General features: G+C 42.3%; 1 protein-coding gene across 1 annotated transcript in view; it reads left to right on the top strand.

Annotated features, from left to right (window-relative positions):
• The first annotated feature begins 348 nt into the window (after positions 1-348).
• The window catches only part of LOC5568195 (protein phosphatase 1 regulatory subunit 14B), a 228,362-nt gene continuing 210,373 nt past the window's right edge, over positions 349-18,337 (top strand). Inside the window, exon 1 of the mRNA XM_021848235.1 lies at positions 349-695. The gene's annotated coding sequence lies outside the window, so the exon portion shown is untranslated. The remainder of the gene's footprint in view (positions 696-18,337) is intronic.

The following is an 18,337-nucleotide window of genomic DNA, read 5'->3' as shown; positions in this document are numbered from 1 at the left end:
TTTCTTGAGCGAAACAGCATACTAAGCTTAAACCTGGAAATATCAAATATCCATGGAATTTTGATTTCAATAGGGGTCCATGAGTCGACTGTTATGTAACTTCAACTCTTGAAGGTTTTACTGTATCACTAAGAGCTTTTTAACGAAACCACATGCGTTGAAATCCCCCACTTCACCTGTCTCCAGTTAACTGCTTCCGTTGGAAACGCATGCGCCCCTCCCTCGTTGAAATACAGCGTGATTTGGGTTCTAAACATTGCATATCCCGGTAGTCGCCTGCTGCGACGACAAATGGAAATTCTCATTCTGACAAGAGTAAGAGAGTTCGCGGTTCTTAACAAGAGAGGGAGCAAAAAACCGTCGCCACCTTAGATCCGGGTGAAGTGACGAAGAACTTTGCTCTTCGTCGCTTTCTGAGCATTCGACAACTCCCCCCAACTTATACCCGCAGATTACTGGCGGCAGATTACGGTAACTTTCCTTGTCTAGTGTGCCAGTGGATTTTCCCGGAGAAGTAACTCCGATTCCGTCGTGGTGTTGAACGGTTGTGTTGTCGTCGCGGTAGGAATTGCGATTCGGGCTAGTTGGAAGAGGGGCGAGAAAATAGCGTGGACAAGCGGAAATCTTTAGTGGGAATTTCCAAACCTGGTTGCAACCGATTGAGGATATAATCTGGGATTTGCACTGCAAAAAAGGTAAGTGAATGTCTTCGAGAAAAGAGTTTGAAAACACTGTGCAACAGCGTTTGCAGCGCGTAAGACAAGGGAAAGTTCGACATTTTGAGACAGAAGGGAGTGGTAATAAGATTATAAGCCTACTATGGTGTAACAGGGTACACAAAACTAACACGACTAGTAGGCGCATCGCCTACTTTGATAGTTTTACTAGAGCGACAGAACTCAACGCGTTGATGAACCATCACTCCATTGTCGGATTCTGTGCTACAAGAAGTTGTTAGAGGAAACCCATGGTGTTGTTTGATTGGGTTTCATCAGGAAGGAAAACTTTTTCCTTCTGATAACATGAATGGTTGGAAAAACCAACATAATAATTATATCTAGAACTTATTCTGCACACGAGTGATTCGCTCCAACGCATTTATCTCAAGAGGGGTGAGAAAATCGATGCTAATATCTATCTTGTTGAGAGGGATGCTGCATATGCCAGCTCATGGGAACAAAAGTGATCCAACCATGATAACCATTTGTTTCGCAGTTCGGTAGGTCACAGAGGTAATCTCCTTGTAGTTTGAGATGGGGGTGTGTGCAAGCTCTGTCATCGTCTCGTCTGGTCGAGTGGGGGTTTTGAAAGGGGGATTGAAGTTAACCGATGTGTTATTTCAAGGTAGTGAACTCTCTTACATCCATGTCTCCGTCTGAAATGGGTAGCAGGGAACGTGTTTGGAAATAATTATAGTTGATTAACGGAGTTGAGACTCAACAAGCTGGGATAGAGAGAGGGTTTTGATATTGCAGATTTGGACTTGGTGTAAAGTCATCAGTGAAATCTTACGTAACGGTCGTACTGCTTATTTGTAAAATTTCAGATTCTTACAAACTTAAAACATTTTTGGCTCTTGTTCGGGGGGAATTTTCACGTGGTTCGGACTTGCGATACTTGATGGTCGGGAAAAAACTAAAGTCGGACGCGTCTGCTCGGTACAAGATTTATTTTACTAATGATTCATCTGACAAGGTTTCTTGATATGAAAGGTAACGCAAATCCTCTTAATGTATTTCTCTACACTGAAACCAAATGGACTGTATTTTTATTTCTACGCAATCATACACCCCCCGTTGGGTCGATAGATTCAACATCTGGAAACAGACAGATTCTAGTCACTGCCCGTTTATACTCGTTGCTCGCTGTTCTGACGGTGACCACTCTCACCACCTTATCCTCGCCTGGATGTGTAGCAGTGATGCGGCCCAACTTCCACTGCTAGGGTGGAACGTTTTCTTCTCGCAGTAACACTAATGCTCCTACTTTGATGTCCAATACACCGTCTTTCCATTTTTCGCGTGTTTGCAGCGTGTGAAGATAGTCCGCGGACCACCTCTTCCAAAAATGATCTCTCATGTACTGCACATGCTGCCATCTTGACAACCTACCAATGTTCTCCTGGTCATACGAAGGCTCCGGAATCGCTTGACCACTACGCCCGATTAGGAAATGAGATGGAGTTAAAGCCTGGAAATCATTGGGGTCGTCTGATAAGGGGCACATTGGACGCGAATTCATGATTGCTTCCGCTTCGGACAGAAACGTCGTCATCTCTTCATACGTCAATCTAGTCTCTCCAACAACTCGCTTCAGCATGTGCTTCATTGCCCTGATCCGGCCTCCCAAATACCGCCGAAGTGGGGACTTCGTGGGGGAATGAAATGCCAAGTGATGCCCTTTGTGGTACAGAACTCGGCTAACTTGTCTTTGTGCAGTTGACTCTGGAAAAGCTCACGTAGTTCAGCTAGCTCATTAGCAGCCCCGGTAAACGTAGTAGCATTATCCGAGAAAAGGTCAGATGGGATGCCACGCCGACTGGTAAACCTTTGTAACGCTGCCAAAAACGTCTCTGACCGCAAATCTGTGCATAGCTCTAAATGTACTGCCTTTACAGCCATACACACGAACACAGCTGCGTACGCTTTTACGAATTTCGGTTTCTTTCCGCTCTCCCTGAGAATAAATGGTCCAGCAAAATCTACACCGGTCGAAGCGAAGACTGGCGCAGGTGTAACGCGGTAACTTGGCAGCTGACCCATGAATTGGTTCAACTGCTGGGGCTTGTGCTTGTAACATCTAAAACATCGGCTGGTGATTCGCTTGACAGTTGTCTTCACCTTGATCGGCCAGTATTGCTGCCGAATGATCGAAATCAATGCGTTCTGTTAAACGTGAAGGTTCTTCTCATGAAAATAGCGGACCAGTAGCTCGACTACCGGATGTCTTTCCGGAAGCAGCAACTGGTGTTTGCCCTCGTATGGAATATTTGAATACTTCAGTCGTCCACCAACTCGAAGGAGGCCTTTGTCGTCAACGAAAGGTGCCAGGCTTGAAAGGTCGTTCCGCTTTTTGTCTGTGGACTGCAAGTACTTAAATTCCTCCGTGAATGCTTCCTGTTGAACGATCTTGAAGATAGTTTGAGCAGCCCTGGACAATTCGCTAGCTGTGATGGGATTGCTGACAGGGTTTCTCTTCTTCGTACGGGTTATTTCAACAAATCTCCAAACATATGCCCAGGCACGTTGCAATCGGTTGAAGTTGCTGACTCGATTCCAGTTGGTACACGATTTTGTCACGGTTGTAGCAAGCACACATTTCGAACTTCGCAGCTCCGGTAGCTCATCATCTGCCAGTACAGGAACGGCTTCATCTTCTATTTCTCCATGCTGCCATTGCTCTGGCGCGGCTCTCCACCAAAGTTCTTCTTCGATCAACTGCTCTGGATACAATCCCCGAGACAGCACATCCGCAGGATTGTTCTCGGATTTAACGTAGTCCCATTTGTAGTTCTGAGTTAGTTCGACGATGGTAGCCACTCGATTGCACACAAACTCATTCAACAGCGCTGGTGACTTTTTTAGCCAACTCAAACAAATCATTGAATCGGAATATAGCGTTACACTGTCGAACTTCACCTTCAAGGATTCAATCGCCTTCTGCACCAACTGTGCCAACACTAGTGCGCCACACAATTCAAGTCTAGGTATAGTTGTCGGCTTTAGAGGTGCAACTCGAGATTTGCTACACACTAGTTGTATGTTGATAGTGCCATCGTTGAGTTCGCTTCGAACGTACAGAACCGCACCATATGCACGTTTTGAGGCATCGCAATATCCAAGTAACTCGATCTTCACAGCATTTCCGGGAATGACACACCTTTTCTTCCTTATTTGTCGTACTGCAACCAACTGTTCACGGAAAGCTAGCCACAGCTGCATCTGTTCATCTGGCAACTCATCGTTCCAATCTAGCTTCAAACGCCACAACTCTTGCATTATCAGCTTCGCAGTTGTCACCACCGGTCCCAGGAATCCCAACGGATCAAAAAGCTTGCTGATTTCCGAAAGCACAATCCTTTTCGTTGGTCTAGCTTCATTGTACGCCGGGAGTGGCACGTTGAACACGAAGTAGTCATAGCTTGGATTCCAAATCAGTCCTAATGTCTTGATGGTGTCATTGATCTCGGACATCTCGAAGTCTACCTGCTTTTCCTGCAACTCTGGTGGGATTAACTGTAGAACTTCTGCGCTGTTTGAGCAAAATTTATGCACGCCAAATCCGCCGCGGCTCAACATGTTGGTCAACTGCGAGTAGGTCTCCTTAACATCTGCAGCTGATTTGCCACCAGTGATGAAATCGTCTACGTAACTATCCTCCTTGACAACACGATCTGCCAATGGAAAGGCGTCAGCTTCGTCCGTAGCCAGTTGTGTCAGTGCCTTAGTTGCCAGGTAGGGAGCGCTTGAACAGCCGTATGTGACTGTTTTTAATTCGAAGGTAGTCATTTCGTTCGCGTCGTTTAACCACACAATTCGCTGGTACACTCTATCATCAGGGTGTATTTGTACCTGCCTGTACATCTTAGGTACATCCGCTGTCAAAACAACCTGGTGCGTACAGAATCGTAGCATGATAGTGACTAAATCACTCTGAACTGTGGGCCCTATTAGCTGAGTGTCGTTGAGGGATACTCTTGTAGAAGACGCCGCAGAAGCATCGAACACTACTCGCACTTTCGTAGTCGAGCTCGAGTCCTTATAGACCGCGTGATGCGGTATGAAGTATCCATGTTCCGGGTTGTCGCTTACCTCCTGCATATGGCCGAGGGTCTCATATTCCTTCATGAATTGCTTATAGGCCTCTTGTTTGCTTGGATTTTTGGCAAGACTGACCATCAGCCTTCCAAATCGACGTTTTGCGTTCTCGTATGAGTCGCCCAGTTGACTCTTCAGATCGTTGAACGGCAGTCTGACCACGTACCTACCATTGATGTTGCGCGTGTGTGTCTCTGCAAAGTGCTGCTCTACAGCACGCTCTGTTGCAGTCATCTTACTGGCGAAGTATCCCGTCTCCAATTCCCAGAACTTGGAGAGGGTGCGATTGACATCTTCGTGGGTGGTGTTCAGCTGACATATTTGTTTCTGGCTAGCCTGTTGCTGAGATTTTGCAGGACCACTTACGACCCACCCGAATACTGTTTCAGCCAGAATCGGGAAGTCGGCTCCAATCTTGAGACGCCCTTTCTTCAGAACATCGTAGTACATCTCAGCACCGATAATCACATCTACATCGTCCGGCACGTTGAATGCCGGGTCTGCCAGCTCTATGCCAGCAGGGAGTGGCCAGTTGTGAGTTTCTACCTTACCTGTTGGCAACTCGGTGATGTACGGCGTAACTATGAAGTCCAGAATTGCAGAAAATTCACCATCTCGAGATGACACCTTCGTTTGAACGACCTTGTCGGCTGTTGTCTCCATTCCATTTAGACCGCAGATAGAAATCGGCGGGTTGATCACCAAAAGCTGCATGTTCAACTTCTTGACCAATCTTTCCGTGATGATGTTGGACTCGGAGCAGCAATCCAGTAACGCTCTACAGGTTGTTGTTGTATTACCGGAACCAAACACTACGATCTTTGCTGTAGACAGAAAAATCTGCTTCGGAGCTGCTCGCGTTTGTGTGCGCTGCTCTGCTGCAGGCGATAACTCTTCCTTCTTCTCTGCTTCCACTTGATTCTTCGGCTGAGTAGCCTCAACTTTCTTCTTGGGATCTTCTGAGCGCTCGTTGTGGAGGAGGCTGTGATGATGCTTAGTGCAGGCCTTGCAATGCTGATCCGATGAACAGTCCACTGTGCGGTGCCCTGGACGCAGGCAGTTGAAGCACAGGCCCATACGCTTGACCTTATCGAAACGCTCTGCTACAGAAATCTGCGCACTTGTAGATGATGTGGGGGTTGGAGCAACAAGGACATGCTTCTTTATTCGTTTGAACAAACATCTTCGTTTGCTTGGCTTTCGTCGTTGAAGCTAGATGCCCAGATTTTGCCGTTGTCTGCGGTTGATTAATATGGGCGTAACTCGTCAACTTCTGGAGGACACGGCTACGCTCTTTGAGAAAGTCAATCAAATCGTCAAATGAAGGCAAATCACCGCGATTCAATGATGACTCCCACAGCTTCCTGCTCTCTCTGTCCAGTCGCTTACTGATAACGTTGATAAGAATCATTTCTGACAGGCCCTCTACCGGAAGATCTTGATTCTTTAGCGCATCAACATGTTTGGTACACGTTTCAACCAGCTTACGCATCTCGTCGCCGTTTTCCCTGGTCAACTTCGGCAGATCAAGCAACGCATCGATATGAGTATCGATAATCAATCGTTCATCTTCATAAGCATCCTCCAGTAAACGCCATGCTGACTCGTAGTCATTATTGTTTATCACCTCTTGATCAATCTTGCCTGCAGCGTTGCCGATTAGGGAATTTTTAAGGTGGTACAATTTGATCGCTGGCGACTCATTTGGATACCGACCCATTACGGTTTGAAACATACATTTGAAGGAGTGCCAGTTCTCCAATTTTCCGTCAAATGTCGGTAGCGGCACTTGGAGGTGAGGGACACTGTGTACCACCTGAGGTCGTGGAGAAAACTCTGACGCATTAGCGTTTAGCGTCAAAGATCGATTTGATTCACCCCGTTGCAGGTCTGCAATCCTTGTCTGCGCCGTTACGTACAGCTCGGCGTGAAGGGTTTCAAAATTGAGGTAATCATTTTTCCACTCACCTTTTTTATCCTTGGCGACGAGACTTACCGCTTCGTTGTACACTGAGTCGTACTCTTCATACGACTTCTGAATTGTTTGCAGTTGCAGATTCAAGAAGTGTACATTATTCGCAGCGTCTTGGTTCAATGCCTCTTTGATGCGAAGCATTTTCTCCATGATGAGCTCCAAACGATCGCACAAATTCTCCAATTTGCGCTCCATTTCCCGTTGCTCTTTTTTCACTCGATCTAGCTCTTTTTGATATGCAACACTGAGCTCTAGTGGCCTTTGCAAGGGATTCAAGCCCTGTGTACGAACACTTGAGCCCACCAAATTACACTGATTTTCTTCTTCCACAGTATTAGCAGCGTCCTCACGAGCGCTCGATCCCGTTAAAGCTGCCAATAGGTTTCTTCTTGTCACAACACTTCTTGTTACTCTTGGAGTTACGCGATAATCTTCATTTGAATTCTTTTTTGTTCACTCATTTATCATTCGTTTTTTTTTTCTTTTTTCGTGTACACTGGCTGTCGTTTGTTCTTTTTTAATCTTCGCACTATTACTTTAGAAATTCAAGTTTGCACATAACCACACTTTTCCTGAAGCTTCGCGCTTTCTTTGCTGTTGCTGGCAACACCCTATGTGTGCAGCAATTCAACACAACTACGCTTCTGTACGGCCACAACACGCAGACAGCTCCGGCGCAAGGCACATACACAACTACACTTTCACCAGAAGCTTTGCGCTTCGAACATTACTGTCAGCACGCCCTATGCGTGAAACCATCGTTCTTTACCATACCACTGGGGTACAGTGCCCACATACACAACTAAAAACTTTTCTTCTGAAGCCTTGCGCTTCGTTTTCTTTTGCTAGCATGCCACTTGTTCTTGTCCTAAGTATATTGACAGCTATAGAAGGTATGCTATTCACGACTGTGCATTAGTATTAGTAGACAGTTATGAACTTTTTCCGGATTTGTATGACATTTGTTATATTTTAATGCAAATTAGGTGAATTTAGGTACTTAGGATAACAAAATATCGATAGCTTAGCAGAATAATTTGTTACGTATCCGATTGGGAGGTCATTTAATGCATTTGTTAGATTTATATGGAGTATTTTTCATGTTTCTCATCACAACCCATTACCTCCCTCAGAAATAACTAGCCCTGCAAGTTGTTTTTTTTTTATGTACAATAATATCTTTTATATATGTACATAGAAAGGCCATATTGTACGGAAAGCCGAAATTGAATCTGATATAATTTGGGAAATTTGACCGAATGCCTAGGTCACATGAGGTGGCCCAAATACAAAGCAATGAGAGTGACATTTAGGTTGGTTTTGAGTTAAGTATACTGAAAAGTTTCAAGCTTTACATCAGTGTTTTTGGAAGACTTTCGATCGACCCTTTCGATTTTATAGATAGGTATAATAAAATAAAGAACACAAGGCGCATTCGCTTGCTGTTCATTGTTCGGTATAATTTAACTTTCGATAGTTGTTCAAAACATACATCAGGATTTTATTTATTTTCTTCCGCTAAGGTACTGCTATTTGATTCTCGGAAGTGCTTAGAACAGACGAAAAATTCATGGTATTTATTTTCAAGTTTTAGCTTAAAAATGTTAGCCATCGGTAAATTTGTAGACTCAATGACATTTCAATTTAAATAATGAAAGCTCGTCCCGTAGTAACATTTGACGAGCAATGTTTCAAAAGCGATTTCCATACTGACTTCAAATGTGTTTTGCAAATAGTTTCAGGGCACGGAAAATTATGAAACTTTGGATTCTGGCTCAATGTTCAACGTAGAATCATGATATGTAAAAAACTGGATACACGTAAACAAGCCAATTGAGTAAACTGAATTTATATTCCGATTTCAGTACAAATCTGACTGATTTTCATAACTATTTTATCTGTGTGAGTATTTTCGTGTAAGATACAAAAAAATGCAGCGTACCTTTAGTAGCTGTCAAAATACGTTGGTTCTTGTCAGCTTAGTGCTGCTGTTGTTGTACGTGGCCTCACCACTCTGGTGGGAAACCACACTCACACCAATGCTTCTTTCAGAAGCTTTTCACTAGCACACCCTATGTGTGCAACACTTTCATAACTTCACTTCGGCAAACGTGCCGAAACGTAAGTTTCAACCGGGGCGGAACGCCAAACCGGGAACCATACACTCAATGACCGCCTGGCGATCATCCGCAAATCATGCGGATCATTTCACTTTTTCACTGTTTATCGTGTTTCTAGAAGCATCGCGCTCCTTCGAACACGTTTCTGCTTGCACACCGCCGCATCGATTTTACAACAATGGCGGCGCAACTTTTTGCACTTGGTGCAAATTTACCACTTTCTTGCACTCGCGATCGCGATCACAAACGAAACCGATCGAACCATCCGGGAACCGCAAAAACTGTCCATATCCGGGTCACGATAGGACCAAAAATGTTCGGGGGAATTTTCATGTGGTTCGGACTTGCGATACTTGATGGTCGGGAAAAAACTAAAGTCGGACGCGTCTGCTCGGTACAAGATTTATTTTGCTAATGATTCATCTGACAAGGTTTCTTGATATGAAAGGTAACGCAAATCCTCTTAATGTATTTCTCTACACTGAAACCAAATGGACTGTATTTTTATTTCTACGCAATCAGCTCTCTCTGGGGGAAAAAGAACATTCCTAAGATATCAAATTCACATAACTCTATTACCTATTACTCTATTGTCTTTTTAACAGCAGCAAAGCAGTGTTGCCAAATATTTAAGTTTAAAACCATAATATGTATTTCATGATAAAAAATTACAAAATTTGCACTACTTTACTGCCCATACTCGCAATACAGTCCCATTAAGAAATTCAGCATGTCGAGAAAAACGCTCCTAAACATATTTTCAAATGTTCTCGTTTCGCCGCTTCTGAAAGTAGTAAATCGTGGTGGCTCAACACAATATCTTTGAAGAATTATAATACCTTTAACAAACCAGTGGGACTTTATCCGAGTATTTCACTTGCCAAACACAAATATACCCGCATACCAGTCCCATTACTTGGGATCCGCTTGCTTTGTTATCGCGCACCTTGACACATTTACGTTTAGGTTTACAATATTTCTCAAGGCATTTTTCTTTTTGTAAATGTTAGTACTGGCATCTTTTAAATTAAAATAGCCTTTTAAATGATCAAACTATATAATGGTCAAAGTGATAGTTTAGAAAATGTCCCAGGATTTGATTTTACAGTTCCTGCAGCACGAAAATGTTGAATTTGAACCATACTATAGGTAACATTGAAGCAAGTGTTGATTAGCCTGATGACGCCAAAGCTGTTGGCGATTCTCTATATGTGTATGATCCTGCTATGCCCAGAATCATCTGATTTCTTTGCATTAGATGTCGCAATTTGCGATTCGCAAATACTCAGGTTAACTTTGACAATGGAAACCCTATCGACCCTATCGGCGATGAGCACTGGTTTCAAAACCCTCAATCGTCATGCTGTTGAAATATGAGCCTGTCGGAGAATTCGTTGGCTATTGACCAGAGAACGATATTAGTGATAGCCGTAACATTGATTCAGGGTAAGTTATTTTGCTAATTTTTGTTTAGAGGCGTACAAGAAAAAACTTCAATATGTGGTTCTACGTTTACCACTTATTGCAACAGATGGGAAAACTTTCATGTCGAGCAAGAATAAACATTTTACGTGAATAAACATGGTTTTAAACATTATAATTTGTATTATTATCTTTTTTAATTAATTAAAAATCACGGTGACAGGCAATATAAATTGTAATAGGTTCCCATCAATTTTCCTGTAATTAACGAATGGGACTGTTATGCGGGTACTTTCAATATGAGACGCACATGGTTTGGTATTTTTTTCGCATTTTGTCCATACAAAGACACAAATTTGATCATGATTTAATAAAGTACACTGAAAATTAACATCATTCATGAAACTAACTCAAAAGTCGTGAAAATTCGTAAGGGACTCTTATGCGAGTATGGGCAGTTTAGTTATAATATGCAGGGAAACGTGTAGGAAAATATGTTTGGACTGAAATGCATTCTGAAAATAAAAAAACAAACCAAAGTGTTGTTCTTGCGTTTCTTAATACTCGCATAATCTGAAAATGAATGAATAAGCATCTAAACCATTACTACCGGCAGGTAGAGAGAGAATTCTTCACCATAGATTTGTTGAATAACGTGTAAATCTATTCAAATGCTCAGAGACAACGAGCTACACACATGGTTACCAATGGCTTTTAGGGCGAGATCATAAGTTATGCGAGAATTTAATGTTTGCAGAGGTTTATCCTTTCATTTATACATAAATTTCTTCAAAAACATCTCCGGGAATTCTTGCAAGGATTTTTCCAGAAAAAAGGGTTCTTTGCTCACACTGACATGGGCCACCTAGTCACGATTATTAGTCACTCTGTTTCACATGCAATTCAACTGAAAATTAATAATAGTGGGTGACCCATAATAGTGTGACCACTGTTCATAAGATTTTTTGTGGTGACTCCATTATCGTAGTGAGTGAAATATTAGGGAAATTAATGAAAATGTGACCTACACAGCTCAAAATAAATAAAAATGAGAAGCTGCCCATTTTAGATATCATAACCACTTACAAATCGCAATTACCAACTCCCAGAAGGTACAGATCTACGACTGCTAAGCTGCTCTGACCCGAGCCAGAGAATGCCCGCTGGGACCGGAGGAATTGTGCACATTTATTGCGGCCTAACCGGGTCGGGAACCCAAGTGGAACGAGTTTATTACCGCGAATACAATTCACGCAAATTGACCCAGTTCTCGTCGGTTAGACGCTTCGAGCACAACGAAGGGAATTGTTTTATTAATGTTGCTTTCTTCTTGGATGTGATTGAGTTATGGCGGCTTTCGGAAGAATTTCTCTACTGACCTTAAGGTAGGGGAATTCGGGGCATAATGGACACATCAAGCAAATGCTTGTTTTAAGACCACACCATGACATTTTTTTCAAACCACTCCCGGCTAGTTTTCAAGTTTTATGTCAGTACGACGTGCTACATTCATTCATGGTAATAAAAATCATATCATATGCCAGAAAAGTGAGATTAAAAATTAGGTTTAAAACAAGGCTGGTAAAAAGGTATCGGGGCAAAATGAACACTTGCATGAAATTTAATGATTCCTAAATATTTAATGTCTGTCAGACGTTCCGATGTGTAAAAGGACTCTCCCTCTATCATAAGAGCTGAGAAGAACCTTTTTGGATTCAATATTTTGCTCAAAAATTAGATTCTCCCACCGCCTTGCTTATATGGCAATTTAAAGCGGAGAAAAACTTAAAATCAAATTTCAAAGGACAGTTGAAGCACAACATAAACTTTTTTACCGTCAAACATTTCAAATGCAATACAGATTTCATGCAGTGTATGAACTTTTGATAAAGTATGCATATTCTCAGAGATTGAGGGGGTGTCTATTTCGCCCCGGGTGTTCATTATGCCCCTAATCCCCCTATATAGTTCGCGGCATGAATTTTCGCATGAAATTTTTGTATTTTGATTAACAACTTTTCTGCTTATCATACAAGCTATCAGATTGTCAATATGATAAATTACTTTGCCCAATTTTAATAACTGAATGTAAGCGCCGTTATCTGAGCGCAAAACTGTGCAGTCGTATTCGCCATGGACGTATCTACAATAAATGAAAATTTGCATAATAAATGGAAAACGTTCGGCAATTTGCCCAACTGAATCGTGTATGTCGCATTCTTCCTAGTCATAGAAAGCAGCAGCACAATAAAGGCATTCGTTCGTGTATGGACCATGACAGACGTCGCCGGATGCTATTGCACTCTTGGCATGCCTTTTGTGCAATACTCGATAATCACACATGCGATTTGATTGTCGCAACCATCCAGCGAAGTTAGCATCTAATTGGGCGGTTTATCCTGCAGGTCGATGATCGACGTCTGGAACAGGTCGTGCCAAGTGGGTCAGTTCAGACGTAGTAGACTAATTATGTGGGACATGACGATTTGATTATTGGCATATTCGTAGGAGAGGTGTAGAAGAAAGAAGAAATTCCTAGACGAGTCACTAGAGAAATTTTAAAAGAATGTGTTAAGGAATTATGGAAGGAAACATTAGAATGATGCTGGTGGAATTTAAAGAGGTATATCTGGAAAAAAAATATGTGCAAATGTCTTGAAATCTTTTGAATATAAAAATCAATTCGATTTCAAGGAGAGGAAATTGTTTGTGTATTCCATGTTATGTAACAAAACAAAACTTTTTTTGCATATTTAGATAAGTATGATTAAGTTTGCAGAAAACAGTTCGAAAAATTTTTCTTACGTGCCATTCATTCTGATCCCAGCATTGACTTCTGCATGGAATAGAATAGAAAGTTTTTCTCAGCATCCGGATAATGTTATTTGTTTTCGTTCGTCCTTTTTATCTTCCTCTCTTGACCAGCAGACAGCGCGGTCACCGCTGTCAGTCACTCGGAATAAGATTGCAAAAACAGCGATAGTTTTTCACGGTAAAAACAGTATTGCGTAACATGTGATCCATTTTTTTTTTCTTAAGAAGGTCCTTTACACCACCAAATCATTAGTTCGCTACTGATCTAATCTTCATGTTTGAACGCTAAATATCGCGAACTACCAACTCAATTATTACCTTGAAATTAATCACCTAAGCAGCATTTACTGCCATCCATAGCGAAAAACGTTCAATAGAATGAATTGGCACCTTGACCACTGCGCACAATGATCGGTTATTAAATGCTACTTCGCCGCGGTGGCATTAGAAATGGTTCATCAAAGCAACCATGGATGATGCTGTAGCTTGGCGCTGTAAATGCCTTCCTATGCAGTTCGGAGATCCAACCAGCTAAAAAATCACATTCAGTGGAAATTAACGGCAAAACATAGGTTTTGCGGTTATTCCAACCCCATTGATGGTCAAATCGATTTGCCCGAGTATAAAGACGTAACTTAGGAGAATTTTTTATTGGTTTTTTACATTTTGCAACAGCTTGTAAACTTATGACGATTCATTTGCTTGATTTACCAGAAAATTCAAACTTTATTAGTTAAATATTACTTATCATCAAAGTTCACAATACTTTCGATACTCCAAAGTAAATTGTTGATGCTTCAGTAAAGTATCGTATTGTGCATTATTGATTGGCGTAGCGAGAATTTTATTCTGGAGGGTGCCTACTAGACCTATTCATATTTTCAAAAATGTCTGGAAACTCCCCAGTCAACCTATACTTTGATTTTTTATTGCGAAATGAACTTCTAGCCAAAATTTCACTCAATTTAGAGTCAATTTAGTTGTGCTTCAAATCAATTATGTGTTTTTGGGCTATTTTCAAGCTTTAAAAAATCATAACTACCGAACGAAACATCAAAATTTATCGGAAATACATAGTAGTTTATCCAATTCTACGAACTTTTGCTGAACACTATTTTATGATTGGAGCAAGTTTTAACATCGTTTGGTTGAGGTTTGTATCTCGAGGTTCTTGAAAATCTCTTTTTTCGGGAAGTGTTTTCACTGCATGAAAAATTCGGATTTTTAATTTCCAGACATGATGACTATGCATATCTAAAAGTCAATCCCGTTCAAAGTTACCATTTATCTTACGAAAATAAATTGTAAAAAATAGGTTATTATAACGCACATTTGTAAATTCACTGTGGCTGAGCCAAGAGAACCACCGTGAGCTTCAAATAATACAAAAAATGAACACGTTAGCACTGCCTTTTCTCAGTCGATGATGATGATTGTTTTCAAATCGTTCTAAATGATCAGTGAAATGCGATCAAAACAATCATCACTCAGAAAGAAAAAGCAATGCTAACTTGTTCAATTCTTTCGTTTCCGGTACATGTGTCATGCATGATTTAACTATCATCAGGTTGCGATGCGGTGCTCGATCTTTGGGCATTTATTGTAATTTATTGCCTTAAGGCTAAGTAGCCCGTCATTCGTTTTGGCAACAATGATGACTTTTCAGCTTGCTTTTCAAAGTGATAAAACTCAGTCTTGATAGTTTATATTGGCTTGAAAAAGTATCACTGGTACGCGCTAACATGCATAAAGTATGTAACCAGTGGTGTGTCTGTCTGTCCGAGATTTTTGAGATTTTCGCGATGTAGAGTGTTCCGTGTAATAGTTGGTACGAAAAAACCAAGAAGGTGTTTGAGTATTCGTGTGCATCACCACCCATCGCCCACTGGACAGCATGCAGCCACATCGAAACAAGTTCCGCTACTCACCACCAGGCATCGCTGGACGAGCAGAATGGGCGGCCATTGGGGGTGGTGTAGAAGGAGCCATGATGGGGCGAATTTAGGAAACTGCGGGAAACTCTAGGTCGAGGGCTCTGAAAAGGATATCCACCATTGCTCTGGATCATTATCGAGCCAAATATTAAGCAAGATAGACGTGTGTCGGAAGTTCAGAAAATTTGTAAAGAGTAGAAAGAGTTGTGAAAAGAGTAGAAGATAGTGGATAGTGTGAATTATTGGAAGCATCCAGGTAACAGACCCTCGACAAGAGCCCCCATTCGTCCCCATAATTAAAACACACCCCCCATTTGTCCTCCAAATACCCGCAGGACCCTTGGTTTTACCCTTGGTTTTATCCTTAGAGTACCCTTAGTGACCTTGGAGTAACCTTGGTCGTTGCCTTGCCGTAGGCTGGAGTGCGCGTAGTAGACCCGAAGACCTTGATTGGTCCTACCGCCTCTAAGTGCGCTGCAGTGCTCGTCCGTTACACCCGAGACTGCCAAACGAGCGAGGAAGTGCCTTCTGTCGCAGCTGTGCACGCCATTTTGTTAGCAGCGACGCTACACCTTCAAGCCAAGGCCCAGTAAGGTGAAGACAGGAGGAAGGAAGTAAGGAGAGGAGCCGCGGTCGCAGCCCAACCGAGGAGAGGAGCAAACCGGCGGCGACGAAGCAAGGTGTGGTAGCGGAACGAAGAAGGGGCCCCGCCATCAGAAGAAGAGAAGAAGAGGAAGTGGAAGGTAGGAGATAGGCTGTAAGGAAGTGGGAGGAATAAAGGTACCTGTGTGCAAGAAAAACTAATAAAGTGGGTTTAAGTGACGCTCAATAGTATTCAAGTGTTTTCTTGGTCGCGGTTTATCACGCGCATATGCCGACCCTGAGGCAGTGTAGAAGGGGGTCTCATTGATGCCGGATAGGGGGCTGCCCCATTAGTTACACTTGGCGACCAACTGAAATTTTTGCGCAGATTCTCAGTGCCCGGGTACACTTGAATGCCAATTGCGTGTCTGCAGAAGTCTCTGGGAAAACACCCAGACTTCATTGACCAATCTTTACCAAAAGCACACAAAACAGGTAACCAACTGGTGATTGAACTTCAATATATCTTATTTCATTAAGAAGGGTCTTGGATGTATGTGAACGGTCTGATTAGCCGCCAACAGTTGAGTAAAACTAACTAAAAGAATACGAGTTGTTAAGTTGGAGAATTTTCGCGGTGAATTCCGGAAAGGCTCAGTGTAGTGTGATTTTCAGACTGAACAGTAAAACACCAAACAATCACGAAACGTTTATTAACCGTAAACGGACTAAAACTAGGATTTTTCAAATTGATTTGCTTCGTTAGGGAGCGTGAACAAATTTTAGGATTTTTTAATTACAATTTTCAGCTTTCAAGCAACGAAAGTGTTTACAAAATTAGGATTTTCAAATTGGTTTCTGAGGAGGTTCCTCTGGAAAAACATAACTAGGTTCTTTTTAAATTTTATTTTCGATTTTTTTTCTGGTTGAATGTCAGCGACAACGATGGAAATGTCCTTGTTGTTGGCAAAGTACCATGCGATGAATCCCAGTCATCTAACAATTGATGAGCTGGAGCATGAATTGAAGATCCGCGGTGCGCCGATGGATGCTTTACGTAGCGCGTCTGAGAGAACCCTGAGATGTTTGCTGAAAGAAGAGAAAGATAAATCAGACACGGTATTTCCATTTGTCAGCGAATCAGTAGTAGAAGAGCTGGAAGTATGCGACGATAAATTGAATGGTATCAAAAACCATTTGATGAAACGAGGTTCGAAAAGAGCACCAGAACAGTCGAATAAAACTAGACTGATTCACATTTTATTTCGAATGCAACGGCTGAAAGCCTACGCAAAAGAGGAAGAGGAATTGAACAGTTTAGCGGTAATAGCTGGAGAATGCGTCAAGCTTCTAGATGTGTATTTCTCAGCTACCTCCCACCTCCCTGAAGTGAGAGAGGCTGAGATAGCAATCATGAATGAAAGCTTGCACCGAATGCGAAATGAAGTGGAAAACGACAATGCTGTTCAGGAGCAGAATGGAAATGAAAACGAAAAGGGATCTGCAGAAGAGAATCGGACCGATACGAATGAGAAAAATGGAGAGGAGTACGAAGAAGGTGTCGTGGGTGGCAATAGGGTTACGGTAGAGAACGACAGTGATAGACTGGCAGCTGAGGTTGCAAAGCTGACAGCGGTTGTAGGAGTGCTTCTGCAGCGTATCACTATGCTGGAAGCTAACCAAGCCATTAGCCAACCAGTTGAATCACACGCTAAGACCACCAACAGCACTAGAATTGAGGAACACGTAAATGAAGGTAGGGAATCTGGTCAGGTTCAAGCGAAACCAGTAGATTTCCTAGATTGGTTGAAGGAAAGGAATGATTCGCTAGAAACACCGGGAATGTCAGAAGATTTGAAGAGAGTAGGGCGTAAGGTGGACGAAAAGAGTCAGAATATGATAGGAAAAATCAGATCAGAGAGCAGGTTTCCGATTCATAAATGGGCAGTACGATACGATGGAATGGACAATGGACGTAAGTTGAACGAGTTTCTGAAGGAGGTGGAATTTAACGCTAGGTCTGAAGGTTTTTCGGAAGATGAGTTGTTCCAGGGTGCTCACCATCTGTTCACACAGAAGGCGAGATCCTGGTATATGGAAGTCTGTTGTGAGATAGGATCGTGGAGAGAATTGATTAGAGAGTTGAAGAGAGAGTTTTTACCTGTCGACATCGACTATGTCTACGAACGGCAAGCTGGAAACCGTAAGCAAGGTGCCAGGGAGAAGTTCCAGGACTTTTACTTGGACATGGTCCGGATTTTCCGTAGCATGTCAACCCCGTGGGATGAAAAACGGAAATTTGATGTTCTCTTTCGTAACACCCGGGAAGACTGTCGCATAGCAATGCTGGCGGCAAACGTTGACTCGATTCCTAAAATGAGAGATTTTGGGAAACGTTTTGACTCTATTAATTGGCACATGTACCAGAGAAGAGAGGGGAAGTTTACACGGAAAGATACGATAGAGATAGATGAGGTTAGTCAGCAGTCGTCGTACAGGGAGAATCGCGACAGATATCAGAAAGGAGGCCAACAAAAAGGTACTCCGAACGCGTATCAATCTTTCAGATCAAATTATCAGCAGCCACAGAAACGTGAATGGAAACAGCAAAAATCAATGGAACAAAAGCAAAACCCCGATAAAAACTTTCAGAAACTTAGGCCGAACAATTCA

Source organism: Aedes aegypti, chromosome 2, assembly GCF_002204515.2.
Source record: "Aedes aegypti strain LVP_AGWG chromosome 2, AaegL5.0 Primary Assembly, whole genome shotgun sequence".
In the NCBI taxonomy this organism is placed as follows: Eukaryota; Metazoa; Arthropoda; class Insecta; order Diptera; family Culicidae; genus Aedes; species Aedes aegypti.
The sequence above is the reverse complement of the archived record's forward strand: the minus strand, read 5'-3'. Positions and strand labels throughout refer to the sequence as shown.